Here is a 17666-nt window from a genome sequence, read left to right as displayed (position 1 = left end):
CATTTGAATCTTTATAAGAATTTGACCATAATTTTTTTTACTATTTTTTGCAATAAAATAACTTATCATATTTCTTTACAATATTTTGTTTTGTTTATGATTAAAATATATTTCTTATTTTATTCTGATTTTGGTAATTTTTTTTCTTTTTCCTTATTTTAAAGTTGTACTTTAAATATGAATAAACAATTCTAATTCTCATTCACTGAGTGAGCATGAGAACGGACTGCAATATCGTTTAGGATTTGGACAAACATCTGACAAAATATTTTGAAGGCATGAGAGACAAATACAGAATACTTTCTTTTATTTCTCTTCTTTCTTTCTTTTTTCTTTTTTTCTTTTCCTTTTTTTTTTTTTTTTGGTACCAGGGATTAAACTCAGGGGCACTCAACCACTGAGCCACATCCCCAGCCCTATTTTGTATTTTATTTAGAGAGAGGGTCTCATTGAGTTGCTTAGTGCCTTGCTATTGCTGAGGCTTGTTTGACCCTCCTGTCTCAGCCTTCAAAGCAGCCATATGTGCACCCTGCACCTGACCAGAATTATATCTTGGTTATCATAAATGGACCACAAATTATTAATTAGCAGATAATTAAAATATAAACAAAGTAGACTAATGATAATGGAAATTTAAACGGTCTATTAGGAACATCACAATTATGTGTGACATCAGTTGTTTAATGTTTACTAAGCCAACAATTGAATTTGTTTTTTAAGTATTAAATAATAACTAAACCCTGTATAATTTTGTTGTCAAATATTTGGTCATTATACTCTTGCTGAATCAAAGTTAAATAAAATTTCATTATTGCTCTGTGAAATATAGATTAGATGGGTCAGAAAGAAAATATGTCATTACTTTGTCAACATACTTTAGTAAATTGTATACCTAAATGAAAGAATGCTGCATTACTTTTATAAATTATATACTATGGCAAAAAGTTCAAGGCTTATTAGACTTCAGTAGTTCTCAAACAGAGATGTTCTTCCTACCTAGCTTGGCACTATGGAATTCAGTATATTGTTTTTAAGCCCTTAATTTTGAAAAATTAAAAATGTATTTAATAGAGAAAAAATAACAGAATTAAATCCATAAACCCATTACTCATTTTCAGCAATATGAACATGCTGTTTTTATTGTTTTTCCTCTATCCTTGATTGAACATTTATTTTATGGCTTTTGTAATGCTGGCTTCTGACATTTAATTTCAGGAAATCTAGATGTCTTGCAGTGCACAGAATTGTTTCACACAACAAAGATTTGTCTTAGTTAAAACGCTTAAAGCATCCCCTGGAGAAACACTATTAATAATAAGTTATTACAGTATTGATGTTTTTTTGTGAAAATTTACTCATAGAAAACATCAACTAAAATGACATTTTAGGGCAATAATTCAATAATTCAAAGAATACCCAGAATTTTTGATGAATGAATGTAGGCCTGAATTCATTTTGATAATCTTTTTACATATTATAAAAGTAGATTGTTAAGATAAATACAATTGAGGGATAAGACTTGTCTCCTCTTGAAGAAATTCCCTCTCATTCTAACCTAATGAAATAAAACTCCTACCCTAGAAAAAAGTGGAAAAGAAATTCTCCTCTTCATGTGGGCTCTGGACTTGAACCCACTTTACCATGTAAAATAGGAAGTAGACTGTTTCCCATTGTCCAGATTTTGAACAGGTTGTCATTCTTCTTAACAGCAAAATCTAAGACATAATATAAATTATTTATCTATTTTAAGTGGCTGTATAATTATCAGTGTGCTTTTTAAAAATAATAATAAATAATAGAATTGAGAAGCACTAAGGAGCCAGAACATCTGATTCCAAGTCAGCATTTTTACCTTCAATTGTGGTTTTTGGAAAAGTCACAACTCGCCATTTTTTTTAAGAGTTCCATATGCATAATAGGGTTGATGATAGTGTCTATATAATAGTTACCATGAACCATAAATGAGTTAATCTGTATAATGTGTTTTAGAATGTTGTTGATTCATTGTTTACTTTTTAAAGTATTAAGCATTTGTTTTATTTTTATTGTTGATATACAGTTTTTTTTAGAAATTTAAACCAAGTTTAGCAAATTTACTGACTTTTATCCCTATTCTGCACTACATAAATGTAAGTACTAATAAAATAACTGTCTCTAGCTAATCTCCACAGAATATAACTGGTCATAAGAATAATAAGAATTTCACCAAAACATTGAAAGTTATGTAAAACATCATCTTATTTAATACAACAAATCTATGAGGTAGGACTTATTGATATCCTGTGTTTTATATGGGGAAACTCAGTGAAATAACTGAATAAGAAAGGTTCAATAACTTTTGAAAACTAAGCCAAAGTTTTTCTTATCAAATAATTTAGTATGCTTTCACCAATATCAATGTCTACATCATATGTATTTTCACAATCATTCTTCAAGATTAACAACATAGTTTTCATAATTACACCAAGTATCCTCATTTCATATATTCTCTGTCCATACTGGTATACATGAGTAGATTTCACAGTGACATATGGCAACGTGTAGATATTTTTTGTGTTAACGTTCAACATTTTAAAATTTCTTTCTACTGAATTTTATAGACTTATGACAATCAGTCATTCAAAATATTTGTGTACTCATTTCTTTAAAGCTTTCCAGATAGAGGTGTATAAGAATATTTTGAATTTTCAATAACACTATAGAAGAATTTAACTTCTTCTACAGAAGAATCAAGACAGAATGTATGGTAGAATATATACGTCTTTCAATTTTCATACTCCTGGACTTACATTTTTAACTCCCCTTTCTTCTAGCTGTGTGATCTGGGTAGGCCTTTAAAAATTTGAGACAACTGATTCATCTGTAAAATCTTAAAGGTAAATTTTGTATGTTGTAAGCTAAAACTTACAAAATATTAAAGTATTATGTTATAATTTATTAAACTAATTATTTAAAACATAATACTTTTATGTTTTGTAAGTAATACTTTTATGTTTTGTAAGAAATTATTTAGAGCATACTTCAGCAAATGACAGGTAGCAAAGGGTAAGTTATTAGGTTGATCCCAAACCCTGTGATGGGATTTTAACTGATACCTTTTCAGTTGAGATTTATTTTGATACTGTAGAAAGAACCTATTTACTAACAAAAGTTTGCTTATTCTTTTCTTTCATATAATCAACAAGTAATTTCAGGATATCCTAGCTTTCTATGATATTCCTTGATTTTACTCCCTTAAAGCTATTTTTTCTAATTATAACTTATGTAAATCAATTTCTCTTTCTTCTTCATACTCATCATTCTTTTATTCAGGAAGAAACTTCTGAGACGATTAATTTCAAAAGGGTAATTTAAGATGTAAAACATGGCAGAGAGTAAAATTTTTACTACATTTGTAAAACTTAGAAAACTATATTTTTTTAATCTAATAAAAAATATTGCTAATGGCAAAGATTAGTCTTGTGAACTAATCCTGGTAAGATAGGTAAGTCATTCCACCAGAAATGCCCTGAACTTATAAAATGCCAGCTAAGTGGTTGGTCTTACCTAATGGTGAGTTTCAGGGATGAACCCTGGTAATATGCCTTGTTTGTGTTCTGACACCTAAGCATCAGTGTTGCACTGATGTTCTTTATTGAATAAAGAATAACTAAAACAATTTTAATCATAATTTATGTTTTTATGTTTCAACAGGTAATCCATTATTTACCAGCAAAGTCAACATACTAATTAATGTCTTAGATGTCAATGAATTTCCTCCAGAAATATCTGTGCCATAGGAGACAGCCGTCTGTGAAAATGCAAAACCAGGACAGGTATCTTACAAATAGTGTGAATCGAGAGTATCTTACAAATAGTGTGAATCGAGAGTACACCAATTACACTTGTAATTTCATTGACTTGTGAGGCTGAGAAATGAAGATAACAAGTTTGAGGTCAGCCTCAGAAATTTAGTGAAACCCTATTTCAAAAAGAGAAAAGTGAAATGTAACTCATTGGTAAAGAAACCCCGGGTTCAATCCCAGAACCCACTGCCCCATGCCAAAAAAAATGTTTAAAGACACATCATATGTGTATATTTTCAACTCTAAGTCCAGACATATATACATGTGCATATGCTCATATTTCAGAACAAGTCCTCATAAAATACATCATAAGAGATATTAAACTTGAGTGGATTATGGTGAATATGGATGTGAAAATAATCCCATGGGAAATAAAGTTTTGATTTCCTAGCAAGTTCTTTGGATTATGCATTCTGCCATTTTTGTACTCTCTTACTGTGGCTTTTCTAAAGAACTTAACTGTGAGCAAACACTCTATGCTGATATATTGATGTGAACTTCAATCACTTTTAAATAACATAACCACTTACTTAGGTAAATTGAATGAGTTTTAATTCTTGAAATAAATTTTACATTTGAAACAATATTTTTAAAGGGCACGCTTTAAAATTTACTGTCTTTCAATTTGTGCATGTAATACTACTTAGTAGATTATTTGTCCAAAAGCTGTGCACCAGTAATATGTACTATCAATATAACTATTATATGAAGTTTAAATAAAATTTAGAGCCCATGTTCACTCTAGTAACATTTCAAGTGCTCAGTAATTGTATGTGTCAAGCAGACACCATTTTCTTGAGTAAAGTTACATTTTCATAAGCATGGATACTTCTAGATTGACTGTGTTGTCCCAATCATTCATAGATGATGTGAGGAAACCACTAAATGAATTACATTACTACATATTTTCATCATGTTACCTCAAATAAGAAATCTGCATCATTAATTTATAATAGTCACAGAATGGATTAAACCTTATCACCTTGAAAGCAACCACAATATGGATGTCTGTTTCGCTTGTTCTGCTCCAATGTTTTTAATAGTAGATGCTACATAAGTATTTGAGGATAAATTAATTTTTTTGATAATTGGAAAATTAAAAGAAGTTTACAAAACTTCTACAAATTAACTATTTTTTCACTTTTGAGGAGCTCCACTGTGCCAAAGTATATAAAAAAGCCATTTTTTGTCTTCTGGATACTTAGGAATATCAATAATATCAGACTAATCAAAATCTTATAATGCTCCAAATGAAATTAGCCTCTGGGAACAGAGCTCTATTTAGCTCTATTTGTCTAATAAAGTAAAAGATTTGAAATACTGATACAAGTGCATGTTACTAGAGATCAACCAGATTTTCTTATTTGTGGACAAAGTAGTGAAAAATCTGTTGTGTTCTTGCGAACTCTATATCAAAAAATATCTTTTGGGTTTTTGTGTCCTACTCCTCAATACTTATGTTCAAAGCACAGTGCTGAAATGTCCCTTGAGTTTGCAGGGTGTGTGATATATTGCCTTTTCTGCTTTGGGTACCCGACTATAGTGCCCCTGGCCTACAAACCATGCATAGCAAATAGCTCTCTCTTCTGGATTATTCTTGAATATATATAAAATACATATATGGGTATATATATATATATATATATATATATATATATATATATATGTGTGTGTGTGTGTGTGTGTGTGTGTGTGTGTGTGTGTGTGTGTACTTTTCTAAAAAGGAGAGAAATAGTAGGGAATAAGTTGGTCTTATGTAAACCTGTGAAAATTTATGTGAGAGTTATTTTCTTCAGGGCAGTGCTATCCAAATAACGTTTCCAGATAAATGAATGTCTTTAATAGTTTCTATATGCTGTCCTAAGATGATTTTCTTTCTTCAAAAATATGTTCTTGATATTTTGTTGTTAAATATTTTTTAATTTAATAGTGGCACCAGCTAACAACATTAAGAAAACAAAATAAAAATTGACAATCAAATATTGGTCCCTAAGTAATGTACAGAACTTTTAGGGGTGAAATTCTATGATTGGAGTACATTGGTCTGAGCCAAAAAAGTTAATTTTTCAGGATATGTATCAAGATTCTTTCTAAATTATCATATTCCATTGTCTAATGATGAATTATAAAAGTCTCATTTATGACAATTATACAAGGAAAATAAATTCTGTGCAAAGAGTTTGCACTATGGTAAGAAATTAAAATTTCAAATCCAGAATCCAAAATCCCTAATTTTGTTACTAATGCTGCACTGATACATAAATGCCAATAACAACTGTGATTCATCTATCCATTATTTAGGTATCTCTCTGTGTGCCCAAACATATGGGAAGGTAAATTGTATTCCGGAGACTGGATTTAACCAGGAATAAAAACCAGAAATAAAACAAAAATCAAAAGCATCAGTTTAATAGCATCAGCCATATGATGAATATTTTTCACAATTATGGCAGGTTACCATAATTGAATATAACGTCTTCATCTGCCAGATTGAAATTTAGTTCAAAAGCATGATCCTCTGATCAGCACACATCCTTTGTCTTTTCCCACACATGCTTCCTGAAATTAGTCTTTCTGGAACACAGCTATTGGATATGTTGATTCAAAAGTGCCTGGAAGCCATTCTGATTTTGTTTTGTTTTGTTTTGTTTTTGGTGGAATGGAATCCATATTCTTGTGCATGCTAAGTAAGCACTCTACCACTGAGCTGACTGTCTAATCACTTAAAGCCATTGTAACTTGCTTATCTATGTAGTGAATTATGAATGTAATAGTTTGGCTCTGAGAAATTACTTTTTGATTATTTTCAAATTTAAGAGTATCTCACTGAAATATCAGGAATTTAACTAGACTATGTGCTACTTTTGGTGACAAAGAACATTTTTTGAAATAGGGATTGTAATGCTTATTATGGAAATCTATAAAAACATATTTTTGTTCCTAACCAATGAAGGAAAATTAACGTAACAACAGAAACAATATACACATTCTTTCTTTGTTTCCCATTGTGTTATACATGAAAATAAAACTCATTCTAACAAACAACAGTTCTAAAATTTTGCTATTTCTAGCACTTTTAGATAATCAAATATTTTGTTTCCAGTAAGCAGCTTCATGTTTAGGCTGGAAAGAATTTAATTCATCTAATTTAAAATGCAAACAAGTACATTTTAATTTCATTTTGCTTATTAGTGAGAATTTTCAATGCTGTTAAGCTTTTCAGTTTCACATATATTGATTTAGAATTAACCTGTGTCCTATAATTGAGCCTGCTATTAAAACCTGTAAACATTTAGAAAATTGTTTAAAAAATTATGTGTGAGTAATTGGCCTGTTAAAATGAATTCAAAAAGTATAATTTCTGTAGCATACTTTATTAAATGGATTTATAAACCTGTTATGTAAAGTTCCTTTCAAAACTGATTGACTTCAAGTTTAATCTTAACTTTGTTTCAGATAATTCAGATAGTCAGTGCTGCAGATCGAGATCTTTCACCTGCTGGGCAGCAGTTCTCCTTTAGATTATCCCCTGAGGCTGCCATCAAACCAAATTTTACAGTCCGTGACTTCAGAAGTAATTATAAACACTTAAAGATTTACCTTTTTCAAGTAGCTTTTTCAAAGGGCACACATAGAGGAATCAATACTTTTCCTAAAAGCATTCAATTTTGTAAAATAAAGAAATCCACATATGAGAAATCCAACATTGCCTAAATAGTAATAAGTTAAATATTTAATCTATATGGATCTATCTAGAAGGCCAATGTATTTCCACCATACAAAGGAATGTCTCTTAATGAGCCATGCATGTAAAAAGCTACCAGACAAATTGAAAGTTGTCCCTATCAAATATATCCTTTGGCTCCCATGCATATTTCTTGTACATACAAATAGGTAACTCTATAGTATCTGTTTTATTTTAATAACACTCAGTATAGCACTGGTTACTAATGTAGATATTGTAATCAGAATGATTCCCAGGCCATACCAAAATGGTTGACGCTCAGAAAATTGTACTAAACGATGAGAACTTCACCCTACTTGTATTAAATTCATGTATACAAAGTATAAAACATAGTGGTTATAATATATTACTGCCACTATAATTTTAGTTATCCCCTCATATACCATGTTTACACTTACTTTCTACAAATATTCTGGCCAAGATTGCTACTACTTCTGCTATTACTATTGCATGTGACACTATTATATCCACTACAAAAAACATAAAGAATACTGGATTTCAGATGCTTCTCAAAGTATGATAGGATTATGTCTCCATAAACTCATCGTAAAGTTGAAAATATACTAAATTGACATTGCATATCATATACCTACCCTACTAAACATCAGGGATTAGCATATCCTATCTTAAATGTGTTTAGAACAGTTTGTTAATCTGCAGTTGGTCAAAATCATCTAACAGATTGTCTATATTAGAATAAAGTTTGGAATATATTATGCAATTTTTAAATATCATACTAAAAATGAAAAGGGTAACAATTTCATACTATGGGTATGCTTTCATACAACATATGGACTAAAAATATTTAACCATGAAGTTGGGAACTGTCTATATTAAGGTTTATGTGTTCTCTATTAAGTAATTGCAAATTATAGTTTTGCTTTTTGCCTTTTTGTTTGTTTTTGTTTTTTGCTTTGACATTTTTATCTCTTAATTTTTTTTTTTTGATTTTATAAATAAAGTGACCACTGGAGTTTACATTTCAGGGGCACTCGACCACTAAGCCACATCCCCAACCTTATTTAATATTTTATTTAGATACAGGTTCTTACTGTGTTGTTTTGAGCCTTGCCTTTGCTGCGGCTGGCTTTGAACTTGTAATCCCCCTGTCTCAGCCTCCTGAGCCACTGGGATTACAGGCATGTGCCACACTGCTCCTGGCTTCAAAATTTCTATATGCTAAAAAATAAGAATTAAAATGCCAATTTTTATAATATTTGGTAGTGAGAAGCTAAAGTTTTAATAAATTCTGTTTCTAGAACTAAGTACTTAAATTATAATGGGATGATAATGATGGTGATTATTGGTAGACGCCCAAGGATGTTTTGAGAAAACTGGGTTTGCTTTAAATAATTAGAGAAAGAAATTGGAGTACCCATGTATTGTCACCAAAGAAAGTTGAGTGAGAATGACTGAAGAACAGCTGTACATGAAACAGCACCCTAAAGTTGAAGGATTTTATGAATAAAACAACCACATGTTTTATCATGAAAATGGTAACACTTCTGAGAACAGAAGTAGACAATATTTATAGTTTTCAGTTAGAGCAACCCATCTAAAATAGAGCTGTCCAAAACAAATCAGGTCATTATGTTCACACTATTTATAAATAAGCTAAAGGTATAGTAATTCAAATAGAGTAATTTTATAAGTCATTGAAAAGTTTATGCAACAGTATAACATGTTCAGATTTTCATTTTGGGAAGATCAGTCTTATGTAATATGGAAAAGACATGAGAGGGAGAAAAGATTAGTCCTGGCACCTTTGCATTATCGTGTGAGACTGGCTGTGAAGATGAAGACAAGAGGATGGAGAAAGAATTCATAGAGCCCAATGCAGGATGCCCTTGGTTTAATTCATGAATATAATGCAGACAAATAAGATTTCCAGATCATAAGATTGACGCTCATATCACTTACTCACTCTGAGTATCTGCTATGCCCCCCTAATCCATCTTTGTTGGAAGACCAAGATAATCATGATAATATGGACCAGACCCTCTGGTCTCAGGAGCAGTGTTGGCTTATAGACTGCACATATACCTGCTACAGAATTTAATGTCAATTATTGCTCTTCTTTACTGCAAGCTATATTTGTTCACTTTTTAGGGTACAGAAAATGTTTTAAGTGGGGAAATGAGGTTTACTGTATCTTTTTTTTTCTCACTATTGACAATGTACAATTTTCATGCATTCTATTTTCAAAAAATAATAAACTGAAAATAAATATTTTAAATATCCCAAAAGATTCTAGACACTGTGGTGCATTTCTGTAATTCCAATTGTTCAAGAGGATGAGACAGAAAGATCACAAGTTTGAGGTTCTGCAAACTAACGAGACCCGTGTCAAAATAAAAACATAAAAGGCTGGGGAAGTAGCTGGGAGGTAGAACATTCCTGAGTTCAATCCTCAGTACTGCTACACAAATAAACCTATTAATTATTTTCACTCAGGTTACAACACTTAATCTTTGTTCCTTTTCCTCAGATTCATGTAGAAAAACATCAAGTGCTGAAGATTTTAGAATTGCTTCGACTAGTCTCCACTTTTCTATCCTTATTGTCCCCACAATCATTTGACACGTAAATTTGATTGGGAGTATCCTAGTAGACACCTGGCATTTTAAAGTTTTGTTTCTTAATTTTAAAGTGTTATGTCTGTAATAATAACAAAGTAATCTTACCAAAACAAACCCTGATCTTATCACATGTATACTTTGTTCATCAAGGTACTCCATTTTTCAGTAACTTCTGTTGGCTCCATTGAGTATCTACAAACAGTACAATGTAACATAATGGAAGTGATAACATTTTTAACAGACTTATATTTTATTGAGTAATATATTTTTCTAATTTTTTAAATCTATTTTCAAGTGGGAATTATGAATGTTAATATATTGATAAATAATAAACTACATGTCAATTTATTTCTAAAAATAAAACATTTGGGGGGAGTTTATTGGAAATAATAATGAAGAGTTTTCAAATAAACTAAAATTTATGCTTTCATGAATAGAAACATATAAGAAAAGAGCAAATGAATGCAAAATAATATTTTCAATTGAAACATTAATTAAATTTATATGAAATGGAATTTTGGTGTCTTTTGTTTCTTCAAATATCACTACTATTAATTTTCTTCAAGTTAAAATGATTTTCCTTTGTAATTACATTAAAGTGGTAATAGTTCATGATTTTCACAAATTGTTATGTATTTTTACATTTATAATTGGAATGTATTTTTCCATCTCTCTTTTTTTATCTAATGTGCAAGAGTGAAAGCATTTAAATACCTACACATGCATACACACACACACACACACACACACACACACACACACACACACTCATACCTGCAGGTGTCTGTTGGTATAAGGATTAATTCCAGGACCCTAACACCCATAGAGTCCAAAGTTTTCAGAAATACAAATTTCTTATAAAGCATTTCATAGTATTTACACATAATCTGTGCACAGCCTTCTGAAAAATTCAAATCATCTCTATGTTACTTATTATACCTAACACAATGTAAATGATACAAAAATAAACAGTCAATTTTACTCTTTATGTATAGCAATGGAAATTTTTTTCCATTGCTTGTTTTCTCAAATTTTCAATCCATGGCTATGGAATGTGTGAATATGGGGGGTCCGTATATAAACATGTTTATTTGTTTATGTATAAATGATCCATGTAAAACACAGGAAAAATCACAAGTTTAATCTGAAAGAGTCAATAGATTTTTTAAAAAATATTCTTTTTAGCTGCAGATGGACACAATACCTTTAATTAATTAATTATTTTTTTTAATGTGGTTCTGAAATAGAACCCAATGCCTCACATGCTAGGCAAGCAAGAACTCCACCACTGAGCTACAACCATAGCCTCCGTCAATAGATTTTTAATGAATTTTAAAGAATAGATTCTTATATAAGATATTCAACAGATTAATGCTTTAATTTTTTTGTTATGCTAATATGTGTGGAAATATTCTTTTCCTCAATGACATTTTCATATAAGAAAAGAAAAAAGAGTAACCCAACGACTTCTTTTCTCATAAAACATTCTGTATTTTTTTTCAAATACGAAAGCTAATTCTTGCAGCAGACAAGATTAGTGTTTCCTCCTTCTTTAAGGATTATTTTTCTGGCAGCTTTCATGATGATATATGACATAACTAATATAAGGTTGCATTTTACCAATTCAAAAAGGTCTTCTTATACTTAGTGGATACCAACTTAAAGAATTGAAGTGAAACTCACAGTAACCATGTTATCTGAATGTCCTGTTTTGTAGACAACACAGCTGGAATTGAAACCAGAAGAAATGGATACAGCAGCAGACAGTAAGAGTTGTATTTCCTCCCTGTTGTAATAGAAGACAGCAGCTACCCTGTCCAGAGCAGTACAAACACAATGACTATTCGTGTTTGTAGGTGTGACTCTGACGGTACCATCCTGTCTTGTAATGTGGAAGCAATTTTTCTGCCTGTTGGATTGAGCACTGGCACTTTAATTGCAATCCTACTATGTATCGTTATACTTTTAGGTTAGTTTTAACATTAATAAAGTTCTCTCTCACACACTCCTATGTCTCTATCTCTGTCTGTCTCTCTCTCTCTTTCTTGAGCGGGCATGCTCTCCCTCTCAGTTTACCATGTAAATAGATTTTTGTTCAGTGAGCTGTCACTTCTTGTTATAATTTATCTATATTACAATATTTTATGAGATATATTTTTATTTAATCCCTCATAAGTCACATAATTTAAAATATAAAACTGGATTTTCAAGTTTGTGGCCTTTGCAAAATGAGATTCTCTCTAAAAATATCTATTTTTTGGCAACAATTTCTCAATTCATTTTATATTCTAGTAATTACTACAATTGAATAAAAGATCCTATAGTCTTCTAAGAAATGTACTAGGTGAACAAAAGCTCTCAAATTCTGAAAAGAGAAGAAAGAAAAGGGCAGTAAAAAAATAGAATATAAAGGAATCCCCAAATTTTATTTTCTTCAGTTAAAACTGCCTTTCAGAAGCAATTCTTCTTCCAATTTTCCCACATACCCTCACATCAAAATTTTAACTATTCCTACTCTGAAGAAAACTGACTAAAATATCTAGGCACACAACAAAGGAAAAGGACTGAAGTAAAATGTGTTCACCATCTCTGTGATAGTGACTGTCAACCAATTTCAGGGCTTTGCCTCTCCCATCAACTGTTCAACTTTTCTATTTCACTTTCTAATTTATTGCCATATTCACACTAGTACAGAAAGATTTCAATTTTGCATCACTTCTTTAAAATCAAATTACAACAGAAACACTGCTGGGCACTGTGGGATAAGTTTGTATATGCATATTTTCCATTCAGGAAAAAATATTCTGAAAAAAATGAACACTTTCTAGTAACTATAGGATAGAAAGCAAAACTGTTAAACCACTTGTAGAAGGTAGAACATGGAGTAAGAAATTCGATGATACCTTGTGAGAACATGCCTTGAGTCAAATGTTCATGCTGTCTTGAATGATAAAGTTGTAGTCCAATTTACATGTGTATTATTAATTACATCTAAATAACTTTCATAAGCATAATGAAATATTATGTCCTTATAATTTATAATAAATAATTATTAGTATCTATTTGTGCTGTTGATATAAAACTTAAAAGAGCACATTCAAAAAAATTCTAACATCTGGAATTGAACATAATCAATTAGGTTTAAGTTCAAATCAAGTGTTCCTTTCTCATTCTGCTCATTTGTCTTGTGACTACTGGAATGCCAGAGTAATTCCATAGCAATTTAGCAGCTCTGCACTTTCCCTATGACTTAGGGAATCCCAAAACCTAGGAGACTTGTTTGATTGCCTGGGGAGAAAAAACCGAGTTTCATCATGATGAAAGAACTCTATAGTTCTATGACAACAGTCTTCCAAACTCTTCCAACATAAGTAAAAAGGATTTTGCTCCCCTAATTATTTTTAATTGATTAAAATGAGAAGGCACATTGGGAGTGTATTGGTCTATTTGTATTGCTACCTTGAAACAGGGTAGCAAGTAACATGTCTGCTCATCATTACAAAGCCCTGAAATCTACCATGCACTCCTTCATTCTATGCTTCCTAATGCCTGCAAAATACCTGTGCTATTCTAGAGGCTGTGAATTCACTCGAACAGAGTAGTGAATATTGGCACTCTTCATCTTTCCATGGTGTCTGCTTAAATATCCACTATTCTTTGACTTCTGTAACCAATCACAGACTTCACTAGGTCTGCCATTTTCATTTCCTTTGTGAGTTGATGGGAAGCCCAAGAATTCAGTGTTACTTGATTTTATTTTAGGTGGACTTCAGGGAAGTCTATAATAGTCTGCTTTACTGCCATGATGACTCCTAAACCAGTTTGCATTCAGGAATTCTCTATGAGGCTTTCAGTCTCTCACATACTCCCCAAGCAATCAAACAACAGTCTCTTAGGTTTGGGGATTCTCTAAGTCATAGGGAAAGTGCAGAGCTGCTAAACTTCTCTCAAAGTCTCAGTGTACAGAAGTCCTCCCTAGGTTCCCTCCCTTCTTCCAATGCCCTGACTCTAATTTTGGAGAAAGTGAAATAACCTACTTTCATCATGATGTATTCTTCTCTACTCTCTAGTTTTATGACAAGAGTCTTCCAGACTCTTCCATTGTAAATCAAAAGGATTTTGCTCCCCTAATTATTTTTAATTGATTACCTCAAAAAATTATTAATTTTATTAAAAACACAAATTTCCAATTTCCAAATGAGAATACTACAATTTGGAAATTAACCATGATAATTACATCTTGCAGATGATGATGATATTTAAGTTTTTTTTTTTTTTTTGGTATCAATTCCTAAAACTCTGTATGGTTAGAACATCCCCACCCCCACCCACCCCGGCATTTTTGTCAAACTGAAATCTAAAATATGGAAATATAAGGGCAAAAATGATATTTTGAATAACTGTTCTGTGGTTTCTTGTTATCATTTCCAAATAAAGTTGTTGACTTCAGACAATGAGAAAAACATAAACACATACGTGCTCCTATTGATTGTAGTGTTTTTAATCTAAGATTGGAAACAGCATGCCTTGATCAATTTTAACTTTCTTGGAATGATAAATGACTCATCTGCCTTCTTTTCCCCAATTGCAATTTGTCTCCTCTCAGCCATAGTTGTGCTGTACATCGCATTGCGCAGGCAGAGGAAGAAGGATACCTTGATGACCTCCAAGGAAGACATAAGAGACAACGTTATTCACTATGACAACGAAGGAGGTGGAGAGGAGGACCCGCAGGCCTTCGACATGGGGCGCTGAGAAACCCGACAGCAGTCGAAGAAAACAAAATCCGCAGGGATATCAAGCCAGACTCACTTTGCCTGCCCCGCCAGAGGCCCCCGGTGGAAGACAGCACGGACATCAGGGACTTCATCCATCAGAGGCTGCAGGAGCACGACCTGGACCCTGCTGCCCCGCCCTATGACTCGCTGGCCACCTTCGCCTACGAGGGCGCAGGGTCGCTAGCCAGGTCGCTCAGCTCCATTGACTCGCTGGCCACTGATGCTGACCAGGACTACGACTACCCGGCAGACTGGGGAGCGGGCTTCAAGGTCCTTGCTGACATGTTCCGTGAACAAGAGAGCTACAACCCCGACAAAGTCACTTAGGGAGAGGCAGAGGCTAGGTGCAGAGGAGGAGAGATTTTTTAACAGGAGCAACACAAGTAGACATCAATGCGCGCACACACACAGGCTTTATAATGCAGGATTCTTTTGATGATCTGGTTTCTAGCAAGTGGCTGTATTTATCACACTGTCAGTTTTGGTTTATTCTGTTGTCACAAGATAAATCCTATAATATGTACTTGCTTTGTTTTGTTTTGTTATTTCAGAAACACGCTGAGACAAGCTCAGGCCTATTAAATACAATTTACTGACATGACAACCTACAACGAAGATAGCTATGTGGCATCACGGTGGAAGAGTGTTAGATTTTTCTTAATTCCACTAAAGTGTCTATTGAAACTCTTATCATTTAAAGTGGTGTACCCTACACTCTGCTGTGATGTGGTTGCAGGATTCAGTGATAAAGAGGAATAAACAAAGACATCTTCAAGGAGCAATAGCACCCTGCTGACTCTTCTCATTCCTTTTGAGACAAAAAGGAAACTCTGATCTCCATCTTCTTATAATTCAAAGGTGTTTCTTTTTAAAACTGTATGCCAAGACATATTTGCTTTTCCTACCCTTTCAGAAAATTGAAATAAATATAATAATATCAAATTAAATATGTAACCCATGAATTTGAAAAGCCATGTTTGATCGTAACATCAGTTCATATTAAAGAATGTTAATTAATATATTAGTTTTTTCCAAAAAAATAAAATTTTAAAAAAGAAATGGAAAAAAATTCCTCTTTATAAAGGGAGGCCTCAGGGCTAAAATTCCACATTAAAATAAATATTGGTTTTGTTTTATACTGTAGTGGTGTGTGGAAATTGGTTTTAAAAAGTCACCAAATCATTTAAACTCTCAGTTGTAGATAAAATACCAGCTTCTATTTCTATGAATATTTTCAAAGGGAACAACAACTATTAAATTAAATAGAGAAAGAGCAATTCATTACAGTTTCTTAGATTTTTATTACATTCTAGTGATTCTTTCTTGGCCAATGAAAAAAATACATATCAAATAACATAGGCTAGATGTACAATACATCTCTAAATATTTTTTATGTTATTGAACAAATAAGTCAGGGACTTCAGAATGTTGAATCCAATGACTAAATCTTAAAAAGGACACAAATGCAAAATCAGTCAGCTGATGCTCTTACTAACATGTACTTTGTGAATGCCATTCTATACTACAGCTCAGAGTTAACTCTTTGCTATCTCACAAACAACAATCCTCAGATTCATCATCCTTTACAACTTCCCTGTAAATAGATTTTTAATTTGATACAAGTTCCTAAGAAATATTCAATTTAATGAGCATATTAGTAAACTTCACTCATGTTAATTTCAACTGGATTGTATACTATTTAGAAATACACATAACAGATATTAACTAATTAAAGTTGTATATTTCTCAATATTAAACCTATAAATGTGTCTTCTGAAAGATAAACACTATGTATAATTAGAAAATTAAAGTTGTTGTAGTTCCATCTGAAATCTAAGATCAATATCTAACTATAGTTTTAAAATATCTATGAATATATTTAACATTTACAAGATCATAAAACCAAGAATTCACATATGGGAAAATCACGTGGAAATATGAATAACTGGTAAATTATACTCAGCCATATGCACACACAAATGCTTACTTTAAAATTATCTATTATTGATGCTATGGCAATGGGATCCTTCAAATCTGCATTTCCCATCTTTTTCCTCTTTCTACCAGTTGCATAGTTTCCTTTTCTCCTTCTGAGGAATGACTGACGAACTTGCTTTCCTCTACTGATCACCCAGTTTTTACTTCAGTCTCATTCCTGAGAACTACAATATTCATGTAGTATAATACTTTCTAATATAGTACACTTTGGGAAATATTTACATACTTTTTTAGGAAGCTTATAATATCATCATATTTCCCAAGAGAAAAATTAAGATAATTTCTAGATTTGCCCACACAACATGATTCACTATGTAATGAAGAAAAACCTCCTGAAGAAGGTTAATGTGCAATATCATTCCCTTTTGAAATGATTATTATTGGCAGAAATTATTGCATTTGACATTTTGTAAAGGAATATCATTGGATCTACATTCAACAGAAGCCATGTGACGTGAAGAAAATTAGGAGGGGCAGATTATGTGAAACCATGTGACTAAAATACTAAGCAAAAGTATGAAACTTGTGGATCTTATTTTAATCATATTAATAAATTTTATTTTTAGGACATTTATCTCTTTTACATTTTCAACACTATTTGTGTGGTAGGGCTACTTTAACAAAATATCAAAGATTGAAATGCTTAACAAGAGGTGCTTTTCCTTACAGTTCTGGAGGGTTGGTTTCTTCTGAGGCATTTCTCTTTGCTTTAGGATAAATT

At 31.9% G+C, this 17666-nt stretch overlaps 1 pseudogene; it reads left to right on the top strand.

Moving 5' to 3' along the window:
- The window catches only part of LOC143387410 (cadherin-12-like), a 78982-nt pseudogene extending 63627 nt beyond the window's left edge, over positions 1 to 15355 (top strand).
- The last annotated feature ends 2311 nt before the right edge of the window (positions 15356 to 17666 follow it).

This window comes from Callospermophilus lateralis, unplaced genomic scaffold (genome assembly GCF_048772815.1).
Source record: "Callospermophilus lateralis isolate mCalLat2 unplaced genomic scaffold, mCalLat2.hap1 Scaffold_512, whole genome shotgun sequence".
NCBI lineage: Eukaryota > Metazoa > Chordata > Mammalia > Rodentia > Sciuridae > Callospermophilus > Callospermophilus lateralis.
Note: the sequence above shows the minus strand (reverse complement) of the source record. Positions and strands in the feature narration are given on the sequence as shown.